The following is a 19,834-nucleotide window of genomic DNA, read 5'->3' on the forward strand; positions in this document are numbered from 1 at the left end:
GAAAGCTAGCTGTGAGCAGGAGACTGGTAGGAAGTGGTAACGGACTACGCTGTTTTTCCTGTTATCTGAGTTTTGCTCCTATGCTTAAAGGTGTCAACAAAAGTTAGTCCAAAAAAGTTGCTTGTTAGAGACCGTTGAGGCCAAGCGTGATAAACTCTTGTGCTTGGGGAGAGCCGGAGACTGAAATTGAGTTGTAAACTCGTATTCCAACCTGTGAGTTAGTTATGAGAAAGGAAGGTGTTGTGTCTCCTTGTGTTCTTATACTATATACATTACAGACACTTTTAGTTCATTTTAGTTAGTGCTTTTACTTAGCTTGTTACAATGCTGCCGCATGGTGCGGAGTGATACAAGATGTCCGACGCTGCACTGTGCACTGCCCGTGCACAGTGTGCCACATAGCAATATAACTACACCATACCAAAGTAGTTCCATACCAAAGTAGTTCCATTTAACGATGTGATACTATAACAATGTAACATCCCTCTTTCTCAAAAAAACAAAAACATGAAATTTAACAATTTAAATGAACAAATATTATATCTAAACTATTATTATCAACTACAAAGAATCGTGAGTTTTTTTTTAATTCGCGATATCGCTCAGGTGGTTGGATGTTGTCCTTCCATCTTGTGGATTTGATGGTGACCATTCCTCTCTGCAGTGTTTTGGTGTGTTCCGCTCTCGTTGTTGTTGTTGGAGTGTGCATGCTTGTGGTTGTTTGATTTGTAGCGCTTGTTTCTGGTGTTGTACTGCTTGTGGTAGCTGGTGTTGTCAATGTTGCTGATGTTGTCTGCTGCTTATCCAGTTCAGGTGAAGGTCTGATGTGGAGTCTGTTCCGTCTGTATTGGTTACCAGGTTCAGTCTCTACGAAGTAGGATCTTGGAGTATCAGCTTTTCCAATGACCTTGGCTGGATTCCAGGTTTTCAACACTGGGTCTTGCACATGCACTGATTGTCCATTCAGCAATTCTGGTAGCGTCTTTGCATGTTTATCGTAATGTTTGCTTCCTACGATTTGTGCTTCTGCCAGCTTTTGTCTGAAGTCCTCCTGATCCTGGGGAGAATGTATTTTTGCTGGTAGTGTAATCTTAAACTTCCTCCCATTCAGCAATTCCGCAGGTGATTTCATGTCTGCTTTCAGTGGTGTTGATCTGAGTGATAGGAGGGCAAGGTCTTGGTCTTCCCCCATCTCACTACTTTTGATGAGAGTTCTCTTGACAGTCTGGATCTGTCTTTCGATGAACCCGTGTCCCCTTGGGAAACGTGGGGATGAGGTTACTATTTTAAACCCATACTTTTCTGCTAGAGCTCTGAATTCACTCGATGTGAACTGGGTTCCATTGTCACAGATTACCTTTTCCGGGATTCCTTGTTCAGCAAACAAGCTCTTTGCAATCCTGGTGGTAGTTGTGGCTCTCAAGTCTTTCATCCTTCTCACAAAAGGAAACTTGGAATAGTAATCTGCCACTATGAGATACCATTCTTGATTGCACATGAAGAGATCTGCCCCAACAGTGTGCCATGGTCTTGACGGTATTTCACTAGGTATCATCTCCTCTTTCTGTTGTGCATTTCTGTATTTCTGGCATATACCACATGCAGAGACCATCTGTTCGATATTTTTGTACATGCCTATCCAGTATACAGCTGATCTGGCTCTCAGCTTGCATTTCTCCATTCCCATGTGGCCTTCATGTATGAGATGGAGAAGTTGTGTCTGCATCGTCTTTGGCACGATGATCCTCGATCCAGCAAGGAGAATACCATCTCCTACTACAATATCGTCTTTAATCGTCCAGTATTGATGAATTGTCGCCTGTACCTGCTGGATTCTCTCCGGCCACCCCTGTATTACTTGTTGTGTGAGTAGTTGCAATTCCTCATCTTTGCTAGTCTCATCTCTGATTTGACTGAGCTTTGTAGGGGTAACATTCACTAGGTGGTGGAAATCTCCGAAACATCCCACTGTATCATCGAAACATTCCGGATACATGTCTATCAAGTCTTTTTTACTCTTGATTTGTGGGCGGTTCTCCAGTGGGGTGTTGCTATCTATCTTCAGTGGCGTTTCCGTCAGCTCGTGATGCACTGAGATCAATCTCAACTTCTCGCAGCTGTTTAATCCCAGGATCGCTGGCCCCTCAGTGTCGGTGACATAGAACATGCAGCTGATGTGTCCCTTTGATAAAGGTTATTCTGAGTTGTTTAATCTCACTCCCCCCGTATGCTGTCAGCGTTACATTACTTGCCTTTAAACAACCATTTTTCGGGTAGCCATCTTCTCTCAGGTTTTCGGGAAAGATCTGCTGGTACAGTCTCAATGGGAGAATGTTGCTCTGAGCCCCTGTGTCCAGCTTCAACTTTAAGTTGATGGTTGTGGGCCGGCCTTTGACCTTTTTTTTGATTTGGATGATGGTGTGCAATTCTCTCCTCGGAGTATTTTCCGCTCTGGACATCTCGTGAAGCTGTATCTTTATGGTTTCGATGTTTAGTGCATTGTCGTGATCATCATTATCATCCTGCTCATCCATGGCATGGATATTGTGTTTCTTTCTATGGTTCTGCTGTCCGCCTTTGTTTTTGATGTATGTTCCTTCTTTCTTCGTTCTACACCTCTTTTCCCAGTGGTTTAGTTTACCACATGCATTGCAGCTTGTTCCATATGCTGGACATTTCCTCTTGTCTGTGTAATCGTGCGGTCTTCCGCAATTTCTGCACGTTTCCCCCGTTGTCATGTGCATGTCTTTGTGTGTTGTACTTTTCTCTCACTGCATCCACTCTGTTGTCCATCTCAGAAGTTGTCCGCATGTCAGCTGTTTGAGAAATCAACGTTTTCATTTGCTGCTTCATGGCTTCATGAGCTCTCGCAGTATCCATAGCCTCTGTTATTCTGAGCTTTTCTTTTCCTATCAGGGCTTTTTGTACCTCTACATGCGCTGACCCCCATATTAGCTGGTCCACAAGCCTTTCCTCCATTTCCTTAAATTTACACTTGCTGGCTTCATTTCTCAGCCTCGTCAGGAAATTGTCAGCTGTTTCACCGGGTTCCTGTCTTAGACTCTGGAATTTGTATCTGTGTATACTGTGATTGGCTTTAGGCTCTAGATGGTTGCTGAATTTATCGAAAATTGTCGCAGGGTTTTCCTTTTCCTCTTCGGTCAAACTCCAGCTATTATACAAATCTAGACCTTTTTCTCCTGTCCACAACAGAATGTAACTAACCTTTTCCTCATTGGTAGAACCCTTCAGGAAGCTTTTGAATGTAAGCTCACATTTCTGTTTGAACTTGCGGAATGCTTCTACTATATCGTCGGCTTCCCAGTTCATGAGGGGTTGCATTTGCACAGTCAGTGCAGTCATTTTAGTTTCCCGTACGATTCATTCTCAATCATCTCATAAAATCACTTTTCGTCTTATTCGTAGTTCGTATAGCACAATTTTGTACTCACTTATACCGCTGCCACCATGTTGTGTCTCCTTGTATTCTTATACTATGCACATTACAGTGTGGCGTACCGATCACAGAAAGGACACAATCCGCTTTTCGGTCTGTAGACTATAAATCAGGCGTCATGCCTTTAAGAAGGATCACACCTTTAAGAAACTCGATCTGCAACATAGTTAAGCCCAGAGCGGGGGAGGAGCAGTCGAAGCTGTGGACTGATGAAAGGCAGTCGGACTTGGTGTAGTCACTGACTCCATTTTTGTGTTCAACATGCAGCCTCAACAATTAAACCTTTTCTGTTGAACCTCTCCGAGTTCAGTATTTTTTGCTAGGAGTACGTAGACTCCTACATTGGTGACCCCGACGCTCAGGACGACTCCTAAGCGTAACCATGGCTGACACAAACGCAGTTTCTGTGAAGCTGCTGGAGTTCTGGGAGAACCTTGCCACCGCCTGGTTCCTTCAATACGAATCGCAATTCCGACTCCGCGGCATCACTGCCGACGCAACGATGTATGACTACCTCCTCGCCTCCCTGGGCAGCTCCACAATCACGAAAGTCTGGACAACACTACAAAACCCTTCGGAGGAAGGCAAGTACGCACATCTCAAGGCCGCGCTCCTTAAAAAATTCACAGCCTCCCAATTTTTGCGCAACTGCCACCTCCTCGACCTCCTGGGCCTCGGTGACTCCACACCGTCAGACTTGCTCTCACACATGCTTGCTCTGACCGACGAGAAACCGCCTGGCTCCCTCTTCCGCACGCTCTTTATCCGCCAACTACCTCCCAGCATCCGCCCGGCGATCGTGGCGTCCAGCCTCACGGACCTTGAGGCCCTGGCCAACGAAGCCGATAAGCTCCTGTCCGCCGGCTCCAACCACGCCGTCACCCCCGACCTGGCCTCCGCAGCGTCGGCGCGCGCTCCACCCTCTATCGCGCGGCCACACAGCTCGGCCACGAGGCCCCCCAGGCCCCCACGTCCCCCAAGCCCTCCGACCCAGGGCTACTGCTACTTCCATACCCGGTTTGGCGCACGGGCACGCCGCTGAAGCCATTCCTGCACGTTTCCAACCGCCCCCACACCGGCCTACACGATGGCCGTGGGGCAAGCAGGCGCGCTGCTGTATGTTACGGACAGCGCCTCCGGACGCCGTTTCCTATGCGACACGGGCGCGCAGAATCATCCCCGCGTCCGCCCTCGAGATCCAGCGAGGCGGCCGCGGCCCTGCGCTGGCTGCCGCCAACGGCACCGACATCCGGACGTACGGCACCCGCACCATCACCATCAACCTCACAGGCCGCCGCTACCACTGGGAGTTTATCACTGCCAAGGTGCTCTCCCCGCTCCTCGGTGCGGATTTCCTGTGCGCCCACGGCCTGTTGGTCGACATGCCTCGGCGCCACCTCGTGGACATGAACACCATGTCACCTATCCCGGGCGCCATGGCCCACCCCCAACCCACCGAAATGGCGTGGCAGTGCCGCGCCCGCTCAACGGACGACTACTCAGCACTCCTGGCTGAGTTCCCAGCCCTCACCAACCCGACCTTCTCCGCGAAAGTTGCTAAGCACGGGGTAGAATACTTCATCCCCACCATAGGCCCACCGGTGTATGCCCACGCCCGCAGGCTGGACCCGGCCAAGCTGGAGATCGCGCGGGCTGAGTTCGCCACAATGGAACAGCTCAGCATCATCCGCCGCTCCAACAGCCCCTGGGCCTCCCCACTCCACATCGTCACCAAACCCGACGGGGGATGGTGCCCCTGCGGGGACTACCGGCGCCTAAACGACACCACCACGCCGGATCGGTACCCCATACCGCACATTCAAGACTTCTTGGCTAGACTGGCCGGCCGCTCAGTCTTCTCCAAAGTCGACCTGGTGCGCGGTTACCATCAGGTGCCAGTCCACCCCACGGATGTTCCCAAGACGGCCATAATCACCCCTTTTGGGCTATTCGAGTTCCTCCGAATGCCCTTCTGTAGTGTATGTACCCGTCTACCTTTAAGAGAACTATTGTATATAACCGTCCACCTTTAAGAGAACTACTTTAGGTGTTGCACTACTTTGTTGGCTTCTGTATACTGTAATACCGACGGTGACCACACCGGTATATAAGTGCTGTGTCAGGAAGTATTGAGCAGATTCGCCCTGACCTTCGAATAGTAAAGTCCTGTTTTAAGTTACTCTTGGAGTCTGTGTATTAATTAACTAAACAACCCACAGACTTTACACCTTCGGCCTCAAAAACGCGGCCCAGGCCTTCCAGCGGCTCATGGACTCGGTCCTCCGGGACCTGAAGTTCCTCTTTGTCTACCTGGATGACATCCTGGTAGCTAGTTCCTCCAAGCAGGAACACATCGAACACCTCCGCACCCTGTTCCAGCGGCTCAGTGAGCACGGGCTCATCATCAGCCCAGCCAAGTGTCAATTCGGCATCAGCAGGATCGAATTCCTCGGCCACCACATCACGCAGGACGGAGCCATTCCCCTGCCTGCCAAGGTGCAAGCCGTCCAGCAGTTCCCCCGGCCTACCACCATCAAAGGCCTCCAGGAGTTCTTAGGGATGATCAACTTTTACAACCGCTTCATTCCTGGAGCGACCTCCCTCATGCGGCCCCTATACGAAGCCCTCCGGGGTAAGAAAGACAGAATGGCGATCGAATGGTCGGCGGACATGTTGACCGCTTTTGACTCGACCAAAAAGGTGCTCGCCGACGCCACCATGCTTGCTCACCCACAGCCCAACGCCAGGGTGGCCCTCACCATGGACGCCTCCGACCACGCGGTCGGCGCCGTGTACGAACAGTGGGTCGACGGGGCCTGGCAACCGCTGGCCTTTTTCAGCCGCCAACTGCGCCCCCCGGAGGCCAAATACAGCGCCTTTGACAGCGAGCTCCTCGCACTGTACCTGGCAGTCCGCCATTTTAGATTTCTTCTGGAGGGCCACCCCTTCACCGCGTTTGTCGACCAGAAACCCCTGACATTTGCGATGGCGAAATCTGCGGACCCGTGGTCAGCCAGGCAACAACGCCAGCTCGCCGTGGTGTCTGAATTCACCACGGACATCTGGCACGTCTCCGGTCGAGACAATGTGGTGGCCAACTGCCTATCCCGCCCCGCTGTCCACGGCGCCCACCTGGCAATGGACTATGCTCAACTGGCAGCGGAGCAACGCACCGACCCCGATCTGCTCTCCGTGCCCACAACCCTCCCAGGGCTGCGACTGACCGACGTCGCCTGCGGCCCACCCGCCGTCACAGTCAAATGCGACACCTCCTTGGCGCAACCCCGCCCCGTAGTCCTGGCGTCCTGGCGAAAACGGGTGTTCGACATCGTCCACGGCCTCTCACACCCCGGCACCCGCGCGTCCATTAGACTGGTGGCCAACCGATTTGTCTGGCGCGGCCTGCGCAAAGATGTGCACGTCTGGTCCAGATTCTGCATAGCTTGCCAGCGTGCCAAAATCCACCAGCACGTCAAAGCCCCACTCGAAGAGTTCACCGTGCCAGAAAGAAGGTTTGACCACGTCCACATCGACCTCGTCGGCCCCCTGCCGCCATCACAAGGTCACACGCACCTGCTGACAATCGTGAACCGTAACACCCGCTGGCCCGAGGCCATTCCACTGACGTCCACCACCACCGCCGACATCGCGAGGGCGTTCATCGGTACCTGGGTCGCTCGGTTCGGCGTCCCCTCCGACATGATGTCGGATAGAGGCCCGCAGTTCACCTCTGATCTGTGGGCCGCCATCGCCCGAAACCTCGGGGTGGCCGTTCACCGCACCACGGCTTACCACCCCCAAGCCAACGGACTGTGTGAGCGATTCCACAGGTCCATGAAGGCGTCCCTCCACGCCAGCCTCGAGGACGAGGCTTGGATCGACCGCCTCCCGTGGGTGCTACTTGGCCTACGCTCCACGGTCAAGGAAGACCTGCAAGCCTCGGCGGCGGAACTCGTGTACGGCCAGCTGCTGCGCGTACCCGGAGAGTTCCTGCCCACCGCCACGACCCCCGGTCGGCTGATCAGCAACGCCGCGCTTTCGCCAACCGAGCACAACAGTTCGCTTCGGTACCCACCGGCCGGCACGGCGAACCAGCAACCTGCGTACCACCTAGCCTGCACATGGCCAAATTTGTTTTCGTGCGCCATGACGCCCACCGAGGACCTCTACAGCCCCCATACGACGGACCCTACAAGGTACTCCAGACGGGGAACAAGTTCTTCCTCCTCGAAGTGGGCGGCAGAACTGACAAGGTGCTGGTCGACCGGCTCAAGCTGGCGCACCTAGAGCCCGACGAACCCGTTCAAGTGGGCCAACCCCCACCGCGGGGCAGACCGCCTAAGAGCCCGACGCGTCCGACCGCCCCGCTCCCGACACCAACCGCCAAGAGCCGTTCCGGCCGTGCCATCAAGCCACCACGCCGGTTCGTACACTCCCTACTAGCGGATTCTGGGGGGAGCTGTGTGGCGTACCGATCACAGAAAGGACACAATCCGCTTTTCGGTCCGTAGACTATAAATCAGGCGTCATGCCTTTAAGAAGGATCACACCTTTAAGAAACTCGATCTGCAACATAGTTAAGCCCAGAGCGGGGGAGGAGCAGTCGAAGCTGTGGACTGATGAAAGGCAGTCGGACTTGGTGTAGTCGCTGACTCCATTTTTGTGTTCAACATGCAGCCTCAACAATTAAACCTTTTCTGTTGAATCTCTCCGAGTTCAGTATTTTTTGCTAGGAGTACGTAGACTCCTACAACAGACACTTTTAGTTCATTTTAGTTAGTGCTTTTACTTAGCTTGTTACAGTGCTGCTGCATGGTGCGGAGTGATACAAGATGTCCGACGCTGCACTGTGCACTGCCCGTGCACAGTGTGCCACATAGCAATATAACTACACCATACCAAAGTAGTTCCATACCAAAGTAGTTCCATTTAACGATGTGATACTATAACAATGTAACAGATGGGCGGGATTTCAAAGTATCAGCACAGTTAGTACTTATTGTTTAAAGAAGAAAAACAAAATACAGAAAAGAGGCAAAAAAGCTCCATTTGGCAGCAGTTCCTTTACAAGATGGATGCCAGCATTCCATGATTAAGATGGCCGCGATGATCTGAGGCAGTGTCGAGTTATTGTGGCCTGCCGCATCCTGACTGCTTGTGTGAAGCTAAACCTGTTAAAACAAGTTCAAGCTTGTTGTGCGCTGAGGGTTTCAAACCTTGCTTGTGGGTTTTGCAATGGAGCAAAGAGGAGAGAAAATAATTTCTTAGACAGCGAGGCTGATGATAAACACTTTGCTCACTTGTCTTGAGAACAAGCTACAATTTACAATTTTAAATGAAAGCTGATGCTTAACTCTTTGTAACATTAATTTTGTGCCTGCAGCTGTGAATCCATGTGTTGACCCGTGTTACTGAACAGAAACACCCACATTAACTAAATGGAAAACTGAGTAAGTAATGGTCACAATGCAAGTGCTCTTATAATTTAATTAAAATACCAGTCGCCTGTCTCCCGCCTCCTCATGTGTTGGTGACCACACTTATAATTGGCAAAATGTTCCAAATCCAAAAATTCATCACAAGTTGATTATAACCATAAAAAGACTATTGTCTGCCGCACATTGAATGTTGATAGAAACATAAAGTGAAATAACATTACAGTGGTTGGAATAAAAGATCTTTCATTTTCACATTGCCCTCACATTACAGACTGTGACTACCCACCACTGTACAATGAGCGAATCCTTACACAAAGTGCCAGTTTAAATGGTTTAGCAGAAGGGTATTGTGAAAAGAAAATGTATTTTTATTCCAAATATCTGCCTGGCTGTCTCTTCAAACTGATCCTTTGTGAAATATACATTAACTGAAGAATAAACCCACAACAGACGGTATTTCTTTAGTACTTGGCAGAACAGTGCTCTTTACATTCAACCTGCTTTGATTTGAAGGAAGCCAGAGAGAATCCACAAGTCAACGGAAAGAACAATCGGGTGGGGTTTATAACAGACGAGGAATCCACGGCCGCCTTTTTGCTCCCCAGCTGACGTTGAATTTTACCCCCTATGTTGGATTTTCATGACAACCCTTGCACATGCAGGGGGGAGTTTTAACCCTCAAGGATGGGTGGATTGGGGGCAGATTTGAAGGTAAAAAATGTTTAATTCTCAAACCCCAACCCCAACCACCTCCAACCAGCCCACTTCCCATCTAAACAGTGGTGGGTCGGGGGGTGGGCAACCAACCCCCTCTCAGGAGGTGGGTCGGCCAGTAAAGGCTTTTAAGGAGGCTGCGTGTCTCCATTTAAACAGCATTTTTATTTTTAACTCATGCCCATCAAGCTTACCTCCATGCAATCGGGCCCCTGTGATCGGCCAACCCCCCATCCCTCCGCGGTGTCTGTTTCACCCTCCTCGATGTCCGACCCACCCCGTGATGTCCGATCCACCCCCCCTGATGTCTGACCTCCCCCCTTGCGATGTCAGACATACCTGACAGCCACTCCCCAGCTGCTTTCCCACCCGACAGGCAGATAGCCTGTCAGTCTGGCTGGCTGTCGGGCGGGAAACCTGTCGGTCTGGCTGGCTGTTGGGCAGGAAGCCTGTCAATCTGGCTGGCTGTCGGGCGGGAAGCCTGTCAGTCTGGCTGGCTGTCGGGCGGGAAGCCTGTCAGTCTGGCTGGCTGTCGGGCGGGAAGCCTGTCAGTCTGGCTGGCTGTCGGGCGGGAAGCCTGTCAGTCTGGCTGGCTGTCGGGCGGGAAGCCTGTCAGTCTGGCTGGCTGTCGGGCGGGAAACCTGTCAGTCTGGCTGGCTGTCGGGTGGGAAACCTGTCAGTCTGGCTGGCTGTCGGGCAGGAAACCTGTCAGTCTGGCTGGCTGTCGGGCAGGAAACCTGTCAGTCTGGCTGGCTGTCGGGTGGGAAACCTGTCAGTCTGGCTGGCTGTCGGGCAGGAAACCTGTCAGTCTGGCTGGCTGTCGGGCGGGAAGCTTGTCAATCTGGCTGGTTGTCGGGCGGGAAACCTGTCAATCTGGCTGGCTGTCGGGCGGGAAACCTGTCAATCTGGCTGGCTGTCGGGTGGGAAGCCTGTCAGTCTGGCTGGCTGTCGGGCGGGAAACCTGTCAGTCTGGCTGGCTGTCGGGCGGGAAGCCTATCAATCTGGCTGGCTGTCGGGCGGGAAGCCTGTCTGTCGGGCGGGAAGCCTGTCAGTCTGGCTGGCTGTCGGGCGGGAAACCTGTCAGTCTGGCTGGCTGTCGGGCGGGAAGCCTATCAATCTGGCTGGCTGTCGGGCGGGAAACCTGTCAGTCTGGCTGGCTGTCGGGCAGGAAACCTGTCAGTCTGGCTGGCTGTCGGGCGGGAAACCTGTCAGTCTGGCTGGCTGTCGGGCGGGAAGCCTGTCAGTCTGGCTGGCTGTCGGGCGGGAAACATGTTGAAAAAACAATAAAAACGCCCTGCGTTTAATTTCTGCAGGACATCAGGGAAACCCATACTTCCGGGATACCCGTCCAAAAATCCACTGTCTTCCTGGTCATTATCTCATTGTGGGATCTTGCTGTGTGCCAATTGGCTGCCATGCTTCCTAGATTACAACAGTGACTATGCTACAAAAGTACTTTATTGGCTGTAATGGGTTTTGGGAGGTCCTGAGGTCGTGAAAGGAGCCATCTAAATACAAAGTTCTATAAGTTTTAAATAAGTAAATAATAAATGGATATTGTTAAGTCTGTGTGTTATAGTGATAATTACTACACAGACTACAAGAGTAAATTCAACAGGTCTTTACTGGTTGGAGGTCGGGACTATACTGAATACAAGATTACTACACAGTGCTTATATACCGGTGTGGTCACCACCGGTATTACGTATACAGCAGCCAGAGAAAGTAGTACATCTCTTAAGGTGGAACAGGCTTAAGTTCTCTTAAGGTGGAACAGGTTACATACACCACAATCCTCCCTTTTTAGCTTAACAGTCATATCCCCATTTAACATAACATAATAACATATATACATATATAACTTCAGGTATAACAGTTCAAAGGTTCAGTCTCTCAGGAGGCTTTCTGATGCGGCTTGGATAACGCCTCTCAGTAGTCTCTGATTCTTGTTGTTGAGGTGCCTCCTCTATTTGGTTTCCAATGTATTGGGTGTCATCATCATCAAGTACATTCCCTGCCGAGGTAGATGCTTCAGGTTCATTAACGTCTTCCACAGTTGTCTCTGTCACAACCATGGGTTCGACCCTTGCTCTCGACTCTACCAGTTGATCCGCATGACGCCTTATCACATTATGACCAATATCTACTGTGTACATCAGAGGTCCTTGCCTGGCCCGAATTGTTCCGGACTGCCATTTTTCGTTTCCATAGCCCCTTGCCAACACTGGTTGTCCTACGTCGAAAGTTCGAGTGGTCTTGTTGTTAATATGCCACTTCCCTCCGCACATTCGGTTTTAACAAGTCCAACTTGGACCGCAACCTCCTGTTATAAAACATCATGGCAGGACTTTGTTTAGTCACTGCATGATCGGCGTTTCGATATGACATCAGGAACTTGTCGACCTTGTGTTGCAGCGGAATCTGATCATTGTTCATGGCCTTAATTGCCTTTTTGAATGTCTGGACAAATCTTTCAGCCAACCCGTTTGTCGCCGGATGATATGGGGCAGAGGTATAATGTTTTACTCCATTCTTCTTTAAGAATTGTCGGAATTCTTCCGATACAAACTGTGGTCCGTTGTCCGAACAGATCTGTTCTGGCAATCCGTTCCTTGTGAATATTGTTCTTAACACCACAATTGTCTTTTCTGAAGTAGTGGTATTCATCTTGATGACTTCTGGCCATTTGGAATGTGCGTCCACCGCGATTAGGAACATGGAGTCCATGAATGGACCAGCAAAGTCAATGTGTACGCGTTGCCATGGGGCTGAAGGCCATTCCCATGGGTGTAGCGGTGCTATCGGAGGTGCATTTTGCACTTTTTGGCACCCAGCGCAGCTTTTCGTTAACTCCTCAATCTGTTGGTCAATACCCGGCCACCATACATAAGCCCTAGCAAGACTTTTCATTTTAACTCCCCCCAGATGACTTCATGCAGTTCGTTTAAAACTCTTTCCCTTAACTTGGGAGGAATAATCACCCTTGTCCCGTACATCAAGGTACCATGGCAGACAGACAGCTGGTCTCGCCTTGCCGAAAATGCCGGTAACAGAGGATCACCCCGTGTTGGCCATCCTTTCACTGTCACCTCGTAGACTCTGGACAGTGTCGGGTCGTTCCTGGTTTCTCTTTCAATACTTGCATTGGCGACTGGTAAACACTCGATGATGGTTGAATGAAATAACTCAACAGGGTCAACTTTCGTCGTGTCTTCTTCTTCAGGTAGTGGCAGGCGCGACAGCCCATCAGCATTGCCATGCTGTTTCGTACCTTTGAATTCTATTTGATATTGATGTGCCCCTAGGAAAAGAGACCATCTCTGGAGACGCTGCGCTGTCATCACCGAAACACCCTTCTTAGGGTTAAAAATGGATACCAACGGTTGATGGTCTGTCAGAAGTGTGAATTTTTGGCCCTGCAGGTAATGATTAAACTTCTTCACTCCCCATACAAGGCTAAGAGCCTCCCTATCGATCTGCGCATAGTTGCGCTCAGCGGAGGTCAATGATCTGGGTGCAAACGCGACTGGCCTTTCCGTGCCATTTGGCAACTTGTGTGAGAGTACTGCCCCAATACCATATGGAGAAGCATCACAAGCCAACCGAATAGGCAGTGTCGGGTTGAAGTGAGCCAACACTTCCTCTGAGGTGATCAATTCTTTGCTTTTGCGAAATGCCTTCTTACAGTTTTCGCCCCATTCCCATGGTACCCCTTTCTGTAAAAGAGCGTTTAACGGGTGCAGTACCGTGGATAGATTTGGCAGAAATTTATGGTAATAGTTAATTAATCCTAGAAACGACCTCAACTGAGAGACATTCTCCGGAGCGGGAGCCTTTACAACTGCCTCAATCTTGTCAGGAGACTTATGAAGCCCCTCCCGGTCAATGACATGGCCACAGTACGAGATCCGCTTCTGGAAGAACTCACATTTCTGCCGATTTACTCTAAGTCCATACTCTTTCAGTCTGTTGAGCACCAGTTCCAAGTTTGCGAAATGTTGTTCATCACCATCACCTGTGATCGGAATATCGTCCAGGTAACATTGTGTGCCTGGAATTCCCTGTAATACCTGCTCCATGGCCCTCTGCCAAATTGCTGGAGCCGATGCCACTCCAAAAACCAGCCTATTGTACCGGTACAACCCTCGATGCGTGTTGATCGTGAGGTATTGGCGTGACTCTTCCTCAACCTCCATTTGCAAGTACGCCTGCGCCAGGTCTATCTTGGTGAAGTGTTTCCCGCCAGACAATGAAGCGAAAATATCCTCAATCCGTGGAAGCGGATACTGCACCGTGTGAAGCACCGGATTAACAGTGATTTTGAAATCTCCACAGATGCGAACCTTCCCTGGATCTCCTGGCTTGTTGCTCGCAGGACGTTTCATAACGGGAACAATGGGCGTAGCCCACTCACTCCAATCTACCTTAGACAGTACACCTGAACGTTCTAGTGCTTCCAGTTCTGCTTCAACAGTAGGTCGTATTGCATAGGGTACCGGTCTGGCTTTAAAAAATTTTGGTTGTGCATGTTCATCAATCTTGATGTTTGCCGTAATTCCTCTCAGTGTTCCCAGTCCCTGCTGGAACACCTCTTTAGCATCATCCAATATTCTGGACAATCGTTTAGGTTTGACATCTGTTTCCCTGGAATCTACCGTTAGTGCCTTCAAGGAGTGCCAGTCCATATTCATTTTCCTAATCCACTCCCGTCCTAGTAGTGGTGGACCTCCTTCAGGTAGCACATATAAGTCCATTACTTGGCTTTCTTCGCCCTTGTGGACCACTTCTACCTCTATTTTTCCGATGGGGTACACTCTTTGCCCCGTGTATGTTTTCAATATAATCTCCGTATCCTGTAGGGGAATATGTTGGAATAACCTTCTGTAATCTTTCTTATTCATGACCGTCAATGCTGATCCAGTGTCCAATTCCATTTTTACTTGGACTCCTGCTATCTGAAGAGTGACCCAAATTGTCTGGAGATCTGCATCCTTACCAATGTTGTGTACTCTTAAGCTATCCAGTTCATTACTGCTAGCGTCTGAATCTGACTTCTGTTCGGTCAAACTGTTCTTTGTCACCTTGTGTACCTTTGCGTATTTTCCTTGCGGTGACTTTTTGTTGCTGGTCTTCTTTCCTGACCGGCATACTTTAGCTATGTGGCCAATCCTGCCACACGTTCTGCATTCTTGGTTTTTAAACCAACACTGGTTCTGATCGTGCATTGTCTTTCCACAACGATAACATTTGACAGAACTCAAACCCAATTTGTTTGTACCAAGTTCCGGTGACCGTAGCTGCATTACTGCCGTGCCTCTCGCTGCGGCTTCGTGTGCTGCTGCCATAGTGACCGTCTTCTCAAGCGTCAGCTCATTCTCCTCGAGCAGTCGCTTTTGTGTATCCTGTTTAAATAAACCACACACAAATTTATCTCGTAGTGCCTCTGTCAGTCCCGTTCCAAACTGACAGTATTTTGCTAGCTTACGTAATTCCATCAAATATTCAGCATTGCTTTCATTCTGCAGCTGCCTTCTGTCGTAAAATTTAAATCGTTCCGCTAGCATCAGCGGCGTGGGGTTTAGATGATTTTTCAGGACAGTAACAATCTCATCGAACGTCTTATCCGCCGGTTCATCTGGTGATAACAGGTGTTTCAAATGCCCGTATGTCTTCGCACCCATTAAATTTAATAATGTTAGTGCTTTATCTGCATCAGGAATTTTATTTGCCTTACAATAATTTTGTATGCGTTCTACATACATGGCCCAATCTTCGATGTCACTATCAAAGGTATTAATGTTCCCATGTTTAGGCATCGTTGCAATTTATTGTATTTTTATGTTATCCAAGATGGCGGCTTCCCGCTCTTGTCGTCATCCTCCGCCCACAAAATGGCGGTTTTCCCGCGCTTGGCGGTCTTCAACCGTCCCCCGACGCTGTCTCCACTTCACCGCGGCTCTCGCGCCTTCAGTTTCCCCAGACGCTGCGCCTTTTAGCCTGAATGCGGCCCTTATCTCCGGTCGCGATCGATGTCCCCGCGCTGCGCCTCTCGCTCGAAAGCGGCCCGGCCCTTATCTCCAGTCGCGATCGATCTCACCGCCCTTATTCCTCCGTCTTCCCAGCCCCGTCTGTACAGCCAACGCGGTTGACTTTCTGTCGCGTCGCTGCCCGGCTTACCCACCACCGAGGTAGAAAGAAGAAAGCTGACAGTCGCTGATGGAGGCTTCGAGGTCAGGATGTCTTCTGCACTCCGGTTTCTCGATGCCTGCCGCTCGACGTGTCTTCCAGTAGGGTGATGAGGGTGGAAACCTCTCTTCGATGTCCTGTCTGTGGACGAAGCCGCCGTGGAAATAACTGCCGCAGGGTAAGAATCGGACTCGTCGCCACTGTTAAGTCTGTGTGTTATAGTGATAATTACTACACAGACTACAAGAGTAAATTCAACAGGTCTTTACTGGTTGGAGGTCGGGACTATACTGAATACAAGATTACTACACAGTGCTTATATACTGGTGTGGTCGCCACCGGTATTACGTATACAGCAGCCAGAGAAAGTAGTACATCTCTTAAGGTGGAACAGGCTTAAGTTCTCTTAAGGTGGAACAGGTTACATACACCACAGATATATCATCAAAGTTTAGGAGGACTTGTAAGTTTTACATATGCTTAGGTGATTCTTGTTCATCTGCCATAGAGGGAGTGCAACGAAGGTTCACGAGATTGATTCCTGGGATGGCGGGACTGTCATATGAGAAGAGATTGAGTAAACTAGGCCTGTATTCTCTTGAATTCAGAAGAATGAGAGGGGATCTCATTGAAGCATACAAAATTATTACAGGGCTTGATAGGGTGGATGCTGGGAGAATGTTTCCCTTGGCTGGGGAGTCTAGAACCAGGGGCCATAGCCTCAGGATAAAGGGTAGGCCATTTAGGACTGAGATGAGAAGACATTTCTTCACACAGAGGGTGGGGAATCTTTGGAATTCTCTACCCCAGAGGGCTGTGGAGGCTCAGTCATTGGGTATATTCAAAACAGAAGTCAATAGATTTCTGACTAGTAAGGGCATCAAGGGATATGGTGATAGGGCTGGTGAATGGAGTTGAGGCAGAAGTTCAGCCATGATCTTATTGAATGGCGGAGCAGGCTCGAAAGGCCGAATGGCCTACTCCTGCTCCTATTTCTTATGTTCTTATGAGCATGTGCATCAAAAATTCTTATGCAGTATTTTAAACCAATTGTACCTAGAATTGAATAAGCCGATTGTGCCCATAATTGAATGGACATTTTGTAAACTTACCTGATACAGTTTGAGACCCTGACTTGTCCGATAAGGGAACTCAAAAATGTATTCACACTAAAAACTCTTAGTTCCAGCAGAAACAGCAGAAAGAGGTTGCTAAGGGTTACCCTTATTTACTTTTACTGTTTAATTTATAAGAGGCACGGTAGCAAGACTAATTCTTTGAATGTTGATTGCGAGGGATGAATGTGCATGACTTCCATGCCCTTCATTCAGTTTCCAGAAGAAGAGTCTGTTATTGTATTCTCACCTACATGCTGCCTCTCGGTGACATCATCGGAAAACACAGTGTCAGTTTCCACATGTATGCTGACGACACCCAGCTTGACCTCACCACCAGCTCTCTGGATCCCGCCACTGTCTTTAAGTTGTCAGCCTGCTTGTCCGACGTCCAGTACTGGATGAGCTGAAATTTCCTCCAACAAAACATTGGGAAGACCAAAGCCATTGTCTTCTGTCCCCGCCACAAACTCCATTCCCTAGCCACTGACTCCATCCCTCTCCCTGGCAATTGTCTGAGGCTGAACCACACTGTTCGCAACCTTGGTGTCGTATTTGACCCCGATATGAGCTTCCGACCACATATTCGCGCCATCACTAATACCACCTATTTCCACCTCCGTAACATCAACTGACTCCACCCCTGCCTCAGCTCATCTGCTGCTGAGACCTTCATCCATACCTTTGTTACCTCCAGACTTGACTATTCCAACGCACTCCTGGCCGGCCTCCCATCTTCCACCCGCCATAAACTTAAACTCATCCAAAACTCTGCTGCCCGTATCCTAAGGCTCACCAAGTCCCGTTTACCCATCACCCCTGTGCTCACTGACCTATAGTGGACCCCGGTTAAGCAACACCTTGGTTTTAAAATTCTCATCCTTGTTTTCAAATCCCTCCATGGCCTCGCCTCTCCCTATCTCTGTAACCTACTCCAGCCCTACAACCCTCCGAGATATCTGCCCTCCTCCAATTCTGGCCTTTTGCGCACCCTGATTATAATCGCTCCAACATTGACGGCCGTGCCTTCAGCTATCGAGGTCCTAAGCTCCGGAATTCCCTCCCTAAACCTCTCTGCCTCTCTACCTCTCTTTCCTCCTTTATAGACGCTCCTTAAAACCTACCCTGCCCTAATATCTCCTTATGTGGCTCAGTGTCAAATTTTTTACTGATAACGCTCCTGTGAAGTGTCTTGGGACGTTTTACTATGTTAATGGTGCCATATAAATGCAAGTTGTTGTTGCTGTTGCTCTTCTTCATTTGAAAACATAGGTGAAGAAACGTGTCAAAGAAAAAGTTAAAAAATTGTAATAAAACTGGAGCTTGTCGCTGCGAAGGACCCTGTTAAATCCGTGAATCTTTAGGTAGTGTGTCCTTCAAATAATCGACAGAGACTGCAGAGGAACAATCAACAGGTGTTTACTGGATGAGGGTTGCTCTAAAACTAAAAGTACAGATCCCTGCTCAGGGTTTATATACAGGTGTGGTCACTGCCGGTACTACAGTATACAGGAGCTGTAAAAAGTAGTTCTCCCCTTAAAGGTACATACACTACAATTCCTCCCCTTTTAGATTAACAGTACCATAACATTCATTTAACAGTTAACACTTTTAACATGCAACATTAACTGAAAATAGTCCATTTATAAATTCAGTCTTTGGGGCGGCTTCCTGATCCTTTCTGGATAGTGCCTTTCCTGAGTGTCTTGCTCTTGGTGCGGAGGCAATTCTGCCCCCCTGTCGTCGGTTGGTTCATCAGCTTCCGATGCTACTGTTTCTGAGGTAGATGCTACCTGTATGTCGGGTTCATCACCAGGTACGCGAGACATGGGGTTGACTCGTTCCTGTGACGCTAGGATCTGGTCGACATGGCGTCTCACAATGTTCTCCCCAACATCCACTGTGTACATTAGTGGCCCCTGCCATGTGCATATCGTTCCTGGTTGCCATTTCTCTGTTCGGTAGTCGCGGGCCAAGATTGGTTGCCCTACATTGAAGCTCCTTGTCGGCTTCTCAATGATGTGCTGGAATTCCTTATTCTCAACATTTCTTCGTACATTTGGTCTGAGCAAATCCAGATGAGATCTCAACCTTCGGTTAAAGAACATCATGGCCGGGGTCTGGTTGGTAACTGCATGTGTCGCTTTTCTGTAGGCTAACAGGAAATTGTCCACCTTATGCTGCAGGGGAATGTCGTCATCGCACATGGCCCTTACTGCCTTTTTAAAGGTTTGTACGAACCTCTCAGCCAATCCATTTGTGGCTGGATGATACGGGGTGGATGTGTAATGCCTTACCCCATTCCTTCTCATAAATTTCCGAAACTCTTCGGACACAAACTGTGGTCCATTATCAGAGCAAATCTGCTCTGGCAAGCCGTTCCTGGCAAATATGGTCCGTAGGACTGCAATCGTTTTCTCCGTGGTGGTGGAGGACATTTTGATCACCTCAGGCCATTTCGAGTGCGCATCCACGGCTATTAAGAACATTGAGTCCATGAATGGACCAGCAAAATCAATATGCACCTGTTGCCATGGAGAGGAGGGCCACTCCCATGGGTGTAGCGGGGCATGTGGTGGTGCATTTTGGACCTTCTGGCATCCTGAGCAGCTCTTTGTCAGGTCCTCGATTTGCTGATCGATCCCCGGCCACCACACATAAGCCCTAGCAAGGCTTTTCATTTTCACCCCTCCCAGATGGCCTTCGTGAAGCTCATTGAGCACTCTCTCCCTTAACTTGGGTGGAATTACCACTCGGGATCCACACATCAAGGTCCCCTGGCACACTGACAGCTGTTCTCTTCTGGATGAGAATGCTGGCAACAGTGAGTCGCCATGTGTTGGCCATCCCTTCACCGTCAAATTATATACCCGAGACAGTGTCGGGTCATTTTGGGTCTCCTTCTCTATATCCACGTTAGTTAC

Source organism: Somniosus microcephalus, chromosome 3 (assembly GCF_052327205.1).
Source record: "Somniosus microcephalus isolate GS21.2 chromosome 3, FLI_Smic_1.0, whole genome shotgun sequence".
Classification (NCBI taxonomy): domain Eukaryota; kingdom Metazoa; phylum Chordata; class Chondrichthyes; order Squaliformes; family Somniosidae; genus Somniosus; species Somniosus microcephalus.